The sequence below is a fragment of the Rhinatrema bivittatum genome, chromosome 3 (genome assembly GCF_901001135.1).
Source record: "Rhinatrema bivittatum chromosome 3, aRhiBiv1.1, whole genome shotgun sequence".
In the NCBI taxonomy this organism is placed as follows: domain Eukaryota; kingdom Metazoa; phylum Chordata; class Amphibia; order Gymnophiona; family Rhinatrematidae; genus Rhinatrema; species Rhinatrema bivittatum.
In genome coordinates this window covers 384,708,745-384,725,655 of record NC_042617.1, presented here as the reverse complement: position 1 = coordinate 384,725,655, position 16,911 = coordinate 384,708,745, and positions in this window count along the sequence as shown.

The window sequence follows — 16,911 nt, the reverse complement described above, 5'->3', positions numbered from 1 at the left end:
TTTCAGTTTGCCAAACAAGTGAAAATCGCTGGGTGCCAAATCCGGACTGTATGGTGGATGTTCAAGAACTTCCCAGTGCAGGTTCACAATTGTCTGACGAGTCTCATTCGAAGTGTGTGGTCTGGTATTATCGTGAAGAATTAGCACTCCTCTTTTTTCCAGATCTGGGCATTTTCTACCAATAGCTCCTTTAAGCTTTAATAGAGTAGCACAGTAGGAAGCCGAATTAACAGATTCACCACACTTCTGAAAACTGGTTAAGAGTATCCCATTTTGGTCCCAAAACACAGTCAACATCACCTTTCCTGCAGAAGTCACAAGCTTGAACTTTCTCGGTATCGGTGATAGTGGATGCTTCCATTGCATGGAATCGCGTTTCGCTTCTGGTTGATAGTGGTGCACCCACGACTTGTCACCAGTAACAATATGTGCATTCATTGATTCACCTTCGTTTGCATAATGGCAGAGATTTTCCAAACAGACACCCATCCGGTTGTTCTTATTGTCTTCGGTCAGCTGTTTGGGAACCCATCTTGCACAGACTTTGCGAAAGTTCAATGCATCGTGCACTAAGGAATATGCTAACCTGTGAGAACACCCAATTTCTTTGGCAACTTCGTCAATTGTTACCCTCTGGTTAGCGCGAACCATCTCTTCAACCTGCTTCACAGTTGCCTCTGTCGCAATCTCTACAGGTCAACCAGGTCTGGTTTCGTCGTTCACGTTGGCACGTCCTTGTGCAAATTTATCGGTCCAGTTATAAATTGCTTTACTCGAGAGACATTTCTCTCCATATACTGGATACATCTCTTTATTAATGTCTTTTGCCACTAAGCCCTTAGGGGCAGATTTTAAAAACTTGCACGAGCGCGTACTTTTGTTTGCGCAGCAGGCGCGAACAAAAGTACGCTGGATTTTATAAGATACGTGCGTAGCTGTGCGTATCTTATAAAATCCGGGGTCGGCGCGCGCAAGGGGGTGCACATTTGTGCAACCTGCGCGCCGAGCCCAGCGCGCACTACCTGTTCCCTCCGAGGCCGCTCCGATTTCGGAGCGGCCTCGGAGGGAACTTTCCTTCGCCCTCCCCCCCACCTTCCCCTCCCTTCCCCAACCTAACCCACCCCTCCCCCGACCCTATCTAAACCCCCCCTTACCTTTGTCGGCAAAGTTACGCCTGCTGAAAGCAGGCTTAAATTTGCGCGCGTTGGCCGGCTGCCCCGCTCCGTGGTCCGGTCCCGGGGGCTGTTCTGGCGGCGATGGCCACGCCCCCGGAACGCCCCGGGCCGAAACCATGCCCATGTCGCCACCCCCGAAACACCCCACCCCGCCCCGCCCAACCCCCTAAACGCCGCATCATCCCGCCACGCCCCCGACAGGAAGCCCTGGGACTTACGCGCATCCCGGGGCTTTACGCGTGCCGGCGGCCTATGCAAAATAGGCGCCGGCGCGCAAGGGCCCTGCGCGCGTTAATCCGGAATCCCTTAGCCCATAAAAATCGGACAACAGCACGTTGTTCTTCGACCGTACAATCTGTCAACATGGCATCCATTTTCCTTGTGTACACAGCCCCTGCGCATGCACAGTTTAAATAACTATTTATGTACATAAGCACTTCTAAGGTGCTGCCATCTATGGAATATGACAACATTACAGATATATGTTTTATTACCTTAGTAGAGAGATTTATGACTTACTTACTGACTTACCCTCATATTTAGATCCTTCAGTCTCATTTCATATGGCTTTTGATGATTTATGGCTGCCTTTCTTTGGTCCATTTTGATCCTGTCTCTATATTTTTAAGATATAATCTCCAGAACTGAGCACAGTATTCCATATGATGCCTCACCAATGATTTGTAAAGGGGCAAGATCACCACCTTTATGCTGCTTGTTATGATTATTTTGATGTAGCGTAGCATTTTTCTGGCCTTAGCCACCATTTTGCTTTGCTGCTTTCAGATCATCTGACACTATCACTCTGTGGTCTCTTTCCTGGTCCATGCACAACAGTCTCTTGCCCCCCATCATGTATAGCTCCTTTGGATTTCTGAATCCCAGATGCATCTCTCTGCAATTGTTGGCAGTGAATCACAGCTGCCAAACCTTTGACCACTCCTCAAGCTTTCTTAGATCAATTTTCATTCTTTCCACTCCTTAAGGCATGTCTACTCTGTGGTAGATTTTAGTGTCATCCAAAAATATGAAATTGTTTTCCATCTAACCCTTATACTATGTTGCTCACAAAGATTCTGGCCCCAGAACTAATTTCTGAGGCACTCCACTTATCAGTTTTCTTTCCTCAGAGTAGCTTCCATTCACCACACTTACTGCTGTCTGTCATTTAACCAGTTTGTAATCAATTCTAGCACTCCCTGGCTCCCACTAAAAAAACATGGACTGTGGATGAGTCTTGGGGGGGTTGGAAGGGTAGGCAGGGGTCTCTGCTGGTGCCTATGCGTGCATGTTATAAAATCAGCTACCTTCGCATACATGCGCACATGGTTTTATATCAATGTGTGCATGTGTACACGAATGCCATCTCGAACGCGTATGTTGGGGGATTTTAGTAGATGCGTGTGGCGATGCATTAGGCCTATTTCCCAGTTTTTCCCAGTTAAAGATAAGAGTTCGTAATCCCCCTACCTAACTAGCCTTCCTTTTACCCTACTATCCTCGACCCTTAAAACCCTGCTAACTACCATTTTTTTTTAAATTTACCTACTTATATGCAGCCTATAGCAGAAGTAAGTGGTTCTGGGATCCCAGCACGTGCTAGTGCATGTAACTGACTGCATGGTGCAGTCCCATGCCCCACCCAGACAATACCCATGTCCCACACCCTTTTTGCCAAAACTTTATTATCCACATACCAGGTGATACGTGCATAGCCATGCAGGGTGATGCATATAGGGAAAGATAACCCATGCTATAGTTACACAATGTTAGGTTCCATATTAGGAGCTACCACTCAGGAAAAAGATCTAGGCATCATAGTGGATAATACTTTAAAATCGTCAGCTCAGTGTGCTGCATCAGTCAAAAAAGCAAACAGAATGTTAGGAATTATTAGGAAGGGAATGATTAATAAAACGGAAAATGTCATAATGCCTCTATATCGCTTCATGGTGAGACTGCACCTTGAATACTGTGAACAATTCTGGTCGCCGCATATCAAAAAAGATATAGTTGTGATGGAGAAGGTAAAAGAAGGGCAACCAAAATGATAAAGAGGATGGAACAGCTCCCCTATGAGGAAAGGCTGAAGAGGATAGGGCTGTTCAGCTTGGAGAAGAGACGGCTGAGGGGGGATATGATAGAGGTCTTTAAGATCATGAGAGGTCTTGAATGAGTAGATGTGACTCGGTTATTTACACTTTCGAAAGAAGGACTAGGGGGTATTCCATGAAGTTAGCAAATAGCACATTTAAGACTAATCGGAGAATTATTTTTCACTCAACACACAATAAAGCTCTGGAATTTGTTGCCAGAGGATGTGGTTAGTGCAGTTAGTGTAGTTGGGTTCAAAAAAGGTTTGGATAAGTTCTTGGAGGAGAAGTCCATTAATGGTTATTAATCAAGTTTAGGGAATAGCCACTGCTTTTAATTGCATCAGTAGCATGGGATCTTCTTAGTATTTGGATAATTGCCAGGTTCTTGTGGCCTGGTTTGGGGTCTGTTGGAAATAGGATGCTGGGCTTGATGGACCCTTGATCTGACCCAGCATGGCAATTTCTTATGTTCTTATGTTCAAAGTTGAAAAGCAGAACATATTCAAACAGCATTTTCTGAATTATCAAGAATGCTGCTCACCTATAAAAAATGCTGTTAGCAATACTTTTGTTATGGCAAATATTGCTACCTTTAACATAAGGCTTGGGGGTAACCAGCACGGGGCAGCAATTATTATTTCTAGTAGCACATCTTTCTCCACCAAAAGCTAGCGAGGAACCACAGATCTTCTTGGTCATGCTCAAACTTTACAGAATGCGTGAGTCAGCGTCACTTGATCCAGATAGCCTCTAAAGGATTAATAAAAATAATTCTGCACCATGATTTGACCTCTGGCTAGTGTCCTTGCCAACTTGCCCTGCCTTGACTCTGACAAGGTTGTGAAGTTACACAGGCATCAGCTGGTTGCTGTAATTTATCCGTTGTTTTTTTTTTAAGCTGTACATAGTAGGGATGTGAATCATTTTTCTAATGAATTGAAATATCGTACAATATTTCTAAATTCGTTAATATATCGGGTAAAAAAAGAAACAATCACTTTTCCTCCCGAATTTTCGTAAAAATTGTTTTTCGGGTTAGCGCACGCTAACAAAAAAACGTTTATTTTTGTTATTTTTTGTTACTTTTTGCTATTTTTGTTAGCGCGCGCTAACAGGAGTTAGCGAGCGCTAACGCCTGTTAACACGCACTAACCTGAAAAATGATTTTTCACTAAAAAAAAAAATGGGGATCCACGGGAAAATGATATTTTCCCGCAGCCAGACGAACTCAAAAGCGTGAACGATCAGGCACCCAATTCACATCCCTAGTACATAGCCATAGACTCCAATAAGCCATAGACATGAATAGGAAATATAAAGAAATGAGACAAAGATTATTTGTTTCATTTTTAAGACCTGTGGCACAAATTAAATTAACATGGGCACCTTGTTTATGTTCTACCCATTTGTTTTAAATGAGTGTACATCTCTGTTATTTTTGGTATGGACAAGAAGGTATAGCAAGCATAACAAAGTTTATTGTATAGGATAGGGATGTGAATCGTTTTAGGACGATTAAAATTATCGTCCGATAATTTTAATATCGTCTTAAACCGTTATGGAACACAATACAATAGAGATTCTAACGATTTATCGTTATAAATCGTTAGAATCGTGAGCCGGCACACTAAAACCCCCTAAAACCCACCCCCGACCCTTTAAATTAAATCCCCCACCCTCCCGAACCCCCCCTCCAATGACTTAAATAACCTGCGGGTCCAGCGGCGGTCCGGAACGGCAGCGGTCCGGAACGGGCTCCTGCTACTGAATCTTGTTGTCTTCAGCCGGCGCCATTTTCCAAAATGGCGCCGAAAAATGGCGGCGGCCATAGACGAACACGATTGGACGGCAGGAGGTCCTTCCGGACCCCCGCTGGACTTTTGGCAAGTCTTGTGGGGGTCAGGAGGCCCCCCCCAAGCTGGCCAAAAGTTCCTGGAGGTCCAGCGGGGGTCAGGGAGCAATTTCCCGCCGCGAATCGTTTTCGTACGGAAAATGGCGCCGGCAGGAGATCGACTGCAGGAGGTCGTTCAGCGAGGGTTCCGGCGCCTCGCTGAACGACCTCCTGCAGTCGATCTCCTGCCGGCGCCATTTTCCGTACGAAAACGATTCGCGGCGGGAAATCGCTCCCTGACCCCCGCTGGACCTCCAGGAACTTTTGGCCAGCTTGGGGGGGGGGCCTCCTGACCCCCACAAGACTTGCCAAAAGTCCAGCGGGGGTCCGGAAGGACCTCCTGCCGTCCAATCGTGTTCGTCTATGGCCGCCGCCATTTTTCGGCGCCATTTTGGAAAATGGCGCCGGCTGAAGACAACAAGATTCAGTAGCAGGAGCCCGTTCCGGACCGCTGCCGTTCCGGACCGCCGCTGGACCCGCAGGTTATTTAAGTCATTTGGGGGTGGGGGATTTAATTTAAAGGGTCGGGGGTGGGTTTTAGGGGGTTTTAATGTGCCGGTTTTGCGATTTTACGTTTTTTTTTGATTTTTCACGATTTTTCACGATTTTTTCACGATATTTTACCCCCCCAAACGGCAACAATACGATTCCCTCCCCCTCCCAGCCGAAATCGATCGTTAAGACGATCGAGGACACGATTCACATCCCTAGTATAGGATCCATAGTGTTTTGACATTATGTTTATTTCTTTTTCCTTTTTTCAGCTTCTTCTTGATGTATTTTTTAATGCTAATTCCAACATGTGGAGTGATCAACCTTCATGAAATTTGTTTTTACAATTTCCTTTTTTTATATTTGTTCTTTTTTATAGATAAATTAAATAGCAATTAGGAGCTTGTGATCTATTTAACTTTTGGGTACTTGCCAGGTACCTGTAACTTGGATTGGCCACTGTTGGAAACAGGATACTGGGCTTGATGGACCCAGTATGGTATTTCTTATGTTCTTATGTAGCAGTTTCCATACTATGTATCGTATCTTTCGGATTATGTTATTACATTTTTGACTAAATGTATAATTATGGTAAGATATTTTTCCCTAAAACTGTGCAGAAATGCAACTATAAAGATTACAGAGTCAGAAAAATATGTGATTCGATTGTTTAGATGACATTTATAAGTGCACTTTGGTACATTTTAATGACAAGGCTATCTTTTCATGTTAGATTCTTGTACATTATGTTTATAAAATCCTTGGTAAACAGTCCTGAGGCAGCTATTTGACATATGTAATCAATCATGTGCAGGATGTGTAATTTGACATTTAAGAAGTAGACGATGTCTGCGATTTTTCTATCACAGCCTAGCTATAGTAATGTATCAATTTACTAAGGGATGAATTTTCAGAAATACCTAGTTAGTTAACTCAAGAGTTAGCCAGCAATATAATTTTGGGTGAAAATATCACCCTTCAGAGCAGCTAACCTTGGCCTGCCAAAACATGGCTCAGCCCAGATGCTTTGTTGGAGTGGCCTTCTGACTTTAGTCAATTTATAGCATTAGCCAGCTAAGTTGAGGTATATCAGGCTCAACTTAGCTGACTAATGCTATAAATTGGCTTATTTTCTCTAATTAAGTCAAGCATCTACTGGCATTTTGAAGGTTCACCACAAATATATCTCTCCTAAGTAATAAAATTAAGACTGGTGTATATCTATCAGGGTCATTTATCAAATTGCATTAGGGCGTTATCGCGGGTATTAAGGATCTAATACCCATGAAAACTCCTTAATACCTGTGATAAAAAACTCATCTTGAGATGTGCATGCAAATTTGTAATTTTAGTCAAAAGGGAGGAGTTTATGAAAATAAGAGGTGTTTAACCTTGCGTGCAATACTGGAAATAAATCTAGCTTTTTTGTTGGCATTATGCCCAATAACAGGATTTGTGATATTGAAAATGAGAGAGAGAGAGAAAGAGAGAGAGAGAGAGAGAGTAGTCAGCTATTTATACCACTGTAGGAGGGTCAACAAGTAACTCGAGGTGAGGTTTTGGTGGTGATCTAAGGTTTGGGGAACAGTTTTACATGCACAATCAGAGGTACGAATAGCATGGCACACATCAGTGAAGATTTGATGTGATTTGGAGTGAAGAAAGGTACACAAAGATGAGATTTGTGCAATGTACTCTCGCCCTAACTTGATACATTTTTTTCAGATCAGAAACAGTTTTGTTCTCTATATGCTTTCTGATTAATTCTTAACAATAAACATGGGAAGGGCAATTATCAAAGCCATTTACCTGTATAAAAAGGCCTGTCAGAAATTTGCTGTCAGTCAGGAGAAAAAGATGCTCATCTTCCATTAGAGTCCGCACTTTCAGCCAGACTGTGAGAATGTGTTTGCAGCGGGGTTTTTAGGTCAGGGAAGGAAAGTAGCAATCCCAGTTCTCCCCTTGGTTGCCTTTACAAGCAAGCAGCTGCATATGCATAGTATAGAACCGTTTTAACATGTTGTGTAGTCTCAGTTTAGTGGACCCTTGGGCCGACCTGCTGGAGACTAGGAAAAGATGGACAATGTCTCTGATGAACAGCGGGCCAGGAGGCAGATGTTCAGGCGGGACGTAGATGCTCTTCACCCTGGAAGCTGGTGCTCCCCCGGGAGGAGCCCATAGGAGCCCAACCGCTGGGACTTAGGTGGCTTCACCCTTGGAAGCCGAAGCCCCCCAGGGAGGAGCCCGTAGGGGCCCGGCCGCTGGGATTTAGGTGGGTTGTGGATCAGGACAGGTAACTGGAACCAGACTAGGACAGTAGTGATACTGTAACTGGGTACGGGTTCTGGAACCAGGCAGGAACTATAGCAGGACTCGGGTACTGGAACCAGGCAGGAACTATAGCAGGACTCGGGTACTGGAACCAGGCAGGAACTATAGCAGGCTCGGGTACTGGAACCAGGCAGGAGCTGTAGCAAGACTCGGGTACTGGAACCAGGCAGCAGCTGTAGCAGGCTTGGGTGCCGGAACCAGGCAGGAACTGTAGCAAGACTCGAGTACTGGAACCAAGCAGGTACTGTAGCAAGCAGGCAGGAACCAAGCAGGTACTGTAGCAGGAACGGAGCGACGTAGCCAAGGAAGTCACTCCGGGGCGCAACGCAACAGGAAACCAGAATGCTAACCCGTTGCAAGGCAAAGGTTGGATGGCCGCGGCTGGCTTATCAAGGCTGCGGCGTCTGACGTCAGGAATTGGGCGGAGTCAGTACCGGTGGGAAACGGGCTACAAAGGCGCCCAAGTGGCGCGTGCGCGCGCCTAGGAACAGGGCATCCACCGGATCCTTCACGGCGGCGCTGCTCCAGCGGGGACGCCGCCAAACAGGCCGCAAGCCAGGACTCCGGAGGCGGGAGCAGGTCTGAGAATCCAGAAGTAAGGGCCTGGCCGCGGTGCTCGCGGCCATGACCGCAACATTAACATACCTAATTTACAATACCTTTATTTGTTCCTCTCTGAAAATTAGCGCAAATTGTGTGCACCTGCATACTTTACAACTCAGCAGTCTTTTTGAAAAATGTCCCTGAGGCAGATTTAGAAACATATCTAAAAATGCACTTACTGCTTTGGGTGAAGAGTATAGAAATCAGGAGTTAAATCAATGTAAATAGGCCAGTAGCAAGATATTCATGAATAAAATGTAGTACTCCCCCCCTCAAGTGTGTGGAAATCAATGCTTTAATAGGTGGGAACTAATCTCAAAGGTATTCAAAAGCAATGTGTTTATTTCCATATTTATATGGCACCATTTTCCAAGGTGCTTCACTCAACAGTCAACATATTAATTTAAATGGACTATAATAAAAGAAAGTAAGATATCCAAGGTAAAAGCAATATGTAACAAACTGGGTTTTTAGTTCAGATATGAACAGGAATATTTTGAGTATCAGCAGAATGTTTCCAAAGGAAAAATAAATAGAAGGAAATCTCATAATTGAGAAGGATCCTATTTGAAAGATGATACAGTGAGGAGAGTACAATTTATAGTGCAGAGTGAGGGAGGACTATCTTTAACTTTTTGTCATTCATTTAGACAAATGTTATTGCAGAGCAGTGCAATAGCAATTTATCTGTAGCCCATCTGTTTTTCAACCAAGGAATTTTAATTCTTCAAAAATTCTAAAAGCTTATATTTTTATCATATGGCTTTGCATTATGCTGCAAGAATTCTTTCCTGTACTTCACTCTGCATATTCATTTACACACTTTTAAAATGAAATGAAATTATGGAGGTGCCCTGCATGTATTGAAAATTATGGGACTCGTGAATGGGATAGCACCCTAGAAGCAGGCATGGGTGTGTCAAAACGTGACACTGGAGTATAGACGCACCTTGATTCACCTTAACTAACATCTACTGTGTGGCTTTTTAAACATAGAGGATCATGTACTAAGCCAAATAAAACTCCTCAAATGGCACTTCATCCTGACAGAGAGCATTATTCATGGTAGCAAGTACTATTTTCACAGGAAGTATATTATGAAGCACCAAGCGCAAAATTTTGAATGTTTGCAAGTAGTACAATTTTTTGTGTTGTTTCTACATGTAAAATATTATTCAAATTCAAAATTAATGAGCTGCTATGATGCAATATCATGCAAAGCAGTTCATTAATTATGACTTTCATGAAAACCTTTGCACAAAATATAGTTTTCACAAGCTATTTTTAGCAAAACCTGAGGTGTTATCTTTTTTTAGTGAATTTTTCTTTTCTAATTTCATGTAGAATTTTACTGCATATGCAAATCAGCCTTATAACAAAATTTGATGCAAATTTGCCAATCTGCCATGAGTTATCCCCCAACTTAGAGGATAACTTTCAAACAACTATGCATAGTGACATGTAAACACATAAGTAGCCACGAACAAAAATATATAAGTTTTATAACCGGCGCATATAAAATACATGATTTCTATCCTGCAACATACATGTATGCTTATGTGCGAGTAAATTCAAAGGATTGAAACTACGTATATTAACAAATTGAATGTGTGTCAGGGTATCTATAACTGGATGTCCTGACCCCCAGGAACTTACTTGTTTTTGGAGCTGTGCAGTGTAACCATGGACATGGGATAAGCACAGGGTTGTTTTTTACTGTGTTCCATAGCATGCAACAACAGAAAGATCAGGCATCGTCTTTCTTCCTGTGCTACTTGATGACTGTATTTATAACTAAGATTGTAAACACTAAAAGTGCACGTAAACTTCACTTGGTCAAGACTTTTCATCTAAGAATTTTTTTATTTCAATACGGTAACTCCTGACAGTTAATGGCCATGTGACAGGGGCTGACCAATGGCACCGGTAGCCCCTGTGACATAGTAGGTTAAAGGCTATCGGCGCCGTGATGAAACCGGCACCGAGGGTGTGAGAGTGCAGGGGATGGCTCCCGGACTCCCCGCTGGACCACCAGGGAGTTTTGGTAAGTCTTGGCGGGGTCAGGAGGGTGGGGGGTTGTAGTTCATTTTAATTTTAGCTGGGACACAAATAGAAATCGCCGTATTAACGCATCGGGGCGCCATACGGCCGAATGCAACGTATCTGCTCCCCGACAAATCCGCATCACGAATGCAACGTATGGCGTCCCTCTGCACATCCCTAATAAAAACAGGATCTACTAATGCCCACCGTGCCTGCTGCTTGCAAATGCAGGGAGCAATGAATGTGAACCTTTGGACTTCTGGCTTATAAGAAGCTCACTGTAAGTTCTGAGCCACCAATGCAGGAGCAATGGAAAGGAATGGAACAGGGGAAGCAAGCCACTTAAATATGCCTCGTGATGTCATCTATCTGCACCGGAGCCACATGCCGCGTCAATGTGCTGCTTTCACGATGCTCGAACCTGTGCATAGGGAGAACGGGGGGGGGGGGGGGGGGGTAGGATCTGAGCTCCTGATGTGCCTGCCTTATACCATCATGAGGGAGTAGTCCAGACTCACAGCCTCACTGTTAAGGTAGGGCCATCATGCATTTAGCGTGTGCCCCCACAGCTATTGAAATCTGTAAAGTAATTAACAAACATTATTAAATTACTAAATACATAAAATCTCATCTTGTAGTAATTTATCCCCTTGAACTATCAGAGAATCTAATCTTTGATTACAATTAAACAAATCAGCTTACTGAACAGATACCCTTTCATTTATTTATTTATGTAAAATATTTCTAATCTGCTTATGCCAAAATATATTGTGCTGGGCGGCTTTCAAATAAACATCACTAAACCTATACATAACTTAAATCTGTGATGAAATATGATACATTTGTTTTGATAAGGAATTACCAGTCCTTCAATAGCCACCCAGATCGATTCCAAAGAAAAGACTGCAGACTTTGCCAATGAGAAAATAGGCAACTCTTGTTGAGGTAATGCTACCCTCTTGAGCAAGCAGTGATCCTCCTGTCATCCACCTGTATCCATTACCACTGCAGGAGATGCTTTTGGTACAGATGTTCTCCTGCAGCTAACCACTGCAGCTCCAGCAAGGGGTCCTTTCTGAACAGCTGGTATGCCAACATCATCCATGAATGATGGCTGTATCAGCTTTCTTCTCTCACCCCCAGCCGTAGGGTCCGAGGGAATTCTCCTGTCTTCTGGAATCAGCATAACATTCATGGTTGGGGAGGTTTGTGGAACACCTGTCCCTTCTATGGCTACCAATTGCAATTTCGAAGACTCTTCAGGCATGGCAGTTCTATGGCTGAGAATCCAATTAACAGAACCCAAGTATGGGGAGATTTCAGACTTAACTGGGTAGGTCTAGTTCTTCCCATTCCTCTTTACCATTCTGAACTAAGGCCGGTATTTTCCATTCTCGCAGAAAATGGTGAATCCCGGCGGTAATGGGGGGCGGGGCGAAAGGGGGCGGGCCTGCGAAAGCCGGCAGCAATTGCACCACAGCGGTGTTATCGCTGACGGCTTTCACACCCAATAGAGCCACCGTGAAAGGTGGTGCTATTGGGAGCGCTACTGGAGGCGATAACATGTCTTACCTTATCGCCTCCAACGAAGATAGCACTGCATCAGCCTCCTCACCGCCCCAACTCCTCCCGACTCCACCCCGACTCTGCCCCGACTCCGCCCCCGGCAAGCTATCGCACGTGAAAAGTCCCTTTTCACATTTGATAGCCTTAGAAAATAACCCCCTAAGTTAGCAAAGAAAATATATATTTTTTTATAAATGCTTTCCCTTCCTTCTCAGAATACAAGGAAAACTAAGAAATAGATTTTAAAAGGGTTGCACGTGGAAAAACTGTGAGATATGTGCATGACTCACACACGCGCGGGCCGTACAGATTTTAAAAGTCCATAAGAAGTAGAACATAAGAACATGCCATACTGGGTCAGACCAAGGGTCCATCAAGCCCAGCATCCTGTTTCCAACAGTGGCCAATCCAGGCCATATGAACCTGGCAAGTACCCAAAAACTAAGTCTATTCCATGTTACCATTGCTAGTAATAGTGGTGGTTATTATCTGTCAACTTAATTAATAGAAGGTAATGGACTTCTCCTCCAAGAACTTATCCAATCCTTTTTTAAGCACAGCTATACTAACTGCACTAACCACATCTTCTGGCAACAAATTCCAGAGTTTAATCGTGCGTTGAGTGAAAAAGAACTTTCTCCGATTAGTTTTAAATGTGCCACATGCTAACTTCATGGAGTACCCCCTAGTCTTTCTATTATTCGAAAGAGTAAAAAACTGATTCACATCTACCCATTCTAGACCTCTCATGATTTTAAACACCTCTATCATATCCCCCCTCAGCCATCTCTTCTCCAAGCTGAAAAGTCCTAACCTCTTTAGTCTTTCCTCATAGGGGAGCTGTTCCATTCCCTTTATCATTTTGGTCGCCCTTCTCTGTACCTTTTCCATCACAATTATATCTTTTTTGAGATGTGGCGACCAGAATTGTATACAGTATTCAAGGTGCGGTCTTACCATGGAGCGAAACAGAGGCATTATGACATTTTCCGTTTTATTCACCATTCCCTTTCTAATAATTCCCAACATTCTGTTTGCTTTTTGACTGCCGCAGCACACTGAACTAACGATTTCAATGTGTTATCCACTATGATGCCTAGATCTCTTTCTTGGGTAGTAGCACCTAATATGGAACCTAACATTGTGTAACTATAGCATGGGTTATTTTTCCCTATATGCATCACCTTGCATGGCTATGCACGTATCACCTGGTATGTGGATAATAAAGTTTTGGCAAAAAGGGTGTGGGACATGGGTGTTGTCTGGGTGGGGCATGGGACTGCACCATGCAGTCAGTTACATGCACTAGCACATGCTGGGATCCCAGAACCACTTTCGTCAGCTATAGGCTGCATATAAGTAGGTAAATTTAAAAAAAAATGGTAGTTAGCAGGGTTTTAAGGGTCGGGGATAGTAGGGTAAAAGGAAGGCTAGTTAGGTAGGGGGATTACGAACTCTTATCTTTAACTGGGACAAACTGGGAAATAGGCCTAATGCATCGCCGCACGCATCTACTAAAATCCCCCAACATACGCGCTCGAGATGGCATTCGCGTACACATGCACACATTGATATAAAACCGTGTGCGCATGTATGCGAAGGTAGCTGATTTTATAACATGCACGCATAGGCACCAGCAGAGCCCCCTGCCTGCCCTTCCAACCCCCCCAAGACTCATCCACAGTCCATGTTTTTTTAGTGGGAGCCAGGGAGTGCTCTCCCACTCCCGGACTGGTGGCTGCCATTAGTCAAAATAGCAGTGGTGCCCTTTGCCTTTACCATGTGACAGGGGCTGCTGGTGCCATTGGGCAGCACCTGTCTCATGGTAGGGGCAAAGGTCGGCCAGCAAAATTTTGCAAAAAAGGTGCAGCTCATCTATTGCCTCTACTCTGTCACATGGTAAAGGCAAAAGGCCGCCGGCACCATTTTTTTACTAATGGCAGCCACCGGCCCGGGAGTGGGAGATCACTCCTGGGTCCCTCACTAGACCACCACGGCCTTTGGGTGATTCTTGAGGTGGGTTGAGAGGGTGAGAGAGAGGCTCTGCTGGTGGGGGGTTACATTTAAATAAATGGGAAGGGTAAAGGTGGGTTTGGGTGGTGGTTAATAGATTTTAAACAAAAAAGGAAAACCAATGATCCGGGGGTGGACCCGAAATGGCTCACCCTGCTCCGAACATGAAAGTGCTACAAGCATATTCTGGTAGAGGAAGAAAGATCCTGATGAAAAAGACAGCTTTTCAGATTAACAAAAGAGTATGATAGCGAAGGAAGTTTCTTGCATTTTATTTTTGACAATTCATAAGCTGAACAAATATTTATTGTTCAGTTGGAATTGCTTAATTGCTAATATCAAGGAAGAACTTTTCTCCAGTGACGTGAAATCTCTTATTTGAGATGAAACTCAACTGGTTAACTTGTAGCTATATCTAACTGGTTCTACTTTTTCAGCAGTATTCTACAAATAGGCCTCAAAAGGTTACAGTCCAGCCTTCTGTAAACTGTAAATGTCTGAATGATGTATGGTCCAAAAGATCAACTGGAAATGTCCTAGATATTGCAGCTTTCCAACAAGGCAACTAATTTATGGGTTTTATAAAAATGGCTGAACATTTATATTCTAAACAATGAGATAATATGCTTTGAATCCAATGTGTCACATAACACCTAGAACAAAATTATGAGCCATGAAACCATTTAGCTCAGGTTTCATAAATGTTTCATTTTTAAATTGTTCTTGTTTTTAATATTTGGAATATCACTTTCATTGATATTTGTACTTTCTAATATTTTTAAAGTAAAATTTACTTTTAATTGTACATTGTGTTATTAACAAAGTTAATAGCTCTGTTGAATAGACAAAGTAGTGGCTATCCAAAATAATATTTACATACTTGGCAGGTAATTCATTTGGAACTGCTAAACACTTTACAATACATTCCCAATGTTTTTACACACACACACATTGTCATATTTTTCTTGAATCAATCTACATGTTATAAACTTTGAAATCTTCTCTTAAAAGAATTCTCCCCCCCCCCCCCCCAATCCCATCCCCAGTTTAGAAAAGGAAATGTCTTCTCTATTTAGAGAAAGAAATTTAGATCTGAAAGACAAATGAGATGATTCTGTAAAAAAAAAAGCAGTGCAGTAGTGGCTGTATTTTTAATGGAGCCCTGTGTTAGATTAAAATTCCAGATCTAACCTTGGATCTCTCAGGTCACGTCTGATCTTTCCTTTGATTCTTTAAATGTTTAAATCATATTTTCCATTAGAACAAACAATCTTTGTTCACCTGCTCTATTCTTTTTGTGTATGTTTGCTATCTCTTCCACACATGTGTGTGGCTGGAAACTCCATGGATGATCTCATCTTTGTAGCTAAACTTGCATCTCGCAGGGGAATAAGTGGAACATTCTTATTGCATTTGTAAACCACAGAACTAGCTACTGTGAAATGTTGCATGTATTATGATATTAAAGACTGACTGTGGTAAAAATTTAAGAGGTATTATCATAAAGTCAACTGCAGACACGATGTAATCCTAAAATAATGGTGATACATCCTGTAATTTTGCTGTAGACATATTGCTTGACTTAAACCACAAAAGCAATCTCTCATTTTGTAGCCATTCTTCAATGTCAATATGTCTGTTTACTGGTATCTTGCTAGGCTAAGTATAGTGTCCATACTTTCTCTGGATTCAATCTCTGCTTCACCTTTAGTTTGCATGAGGAAACTTCTAGCAATGGAAGGTTCTAAGGATGGAACCCAAAATGTTGAGTGGAAGTGAGGGTTCATCCCTTTCAGTGGTCAAACTCTATAACAATCACTCCATGAGTCACTGGTAGGAATTCATGGATGGAAGAAGAAAGGGAGAGGCAGCAAGGTCCATAATATTCCTTAGTTCCAGAAGGGGAAAAAGGTTGCCTTTCCATTCCATTGGGAGAGGTGTTTATTTCTTTTCCATGACTGTTGACTGTTCCTACTGTTCATTGTAAAGGCCATGTCTATTTTATACTTTGGTTATAAGTTATATGTAAACCGATGCGATGTGCAAACGGATGTCGGTACATAAAATCATTAAAATAAATAAATAAGTAAATAAATAAGTGGTCGGAGGGAGTTCCATGAGGAACTCTGTGAGCTGTTTCAGGAGGATTTATTTCTATTCATATATCACAAGAGTAAGAAATATGTCCAGGAGGCAGTGTTTCACCAACCAGATATTTGAGAATTTCTATCAAATTGGGTGAAGATGATTCCTGAGTTCTAAGGAGATATCTGAATGAGAGGATACCTTTCAGGAGACAAAGAAAGTCCATGTTTTCCTGCCACACTCTACTAAACCTGCAGGAGGATTTGTATTTTGAGCTTGTGGACTAAGAACTGTGAGGTCCATATTTAGACATAGTCTGGATAACAGGAGGTACATTCAATAGTGTAGCCACACTATATATATACTCACATTCATTTATTTATTATTTATTTAAAACTTTTTTATACTGGTATTAGTAGATACATCATATTGGTTTATATCAGAACTGAAGTTGGAAATTACATTAAACAGGTACTGGGGATGGGATTACATAGGAACAAAGAGAAATAGCAAGGAACTGGTAAAGAAGAGCAACGGATTGTGTAAAACTAACAAGTCAACAATGTAACATAACTTTATACATGGGTTCAGGTTAAGTGCTGATGCGGCAAGGGTT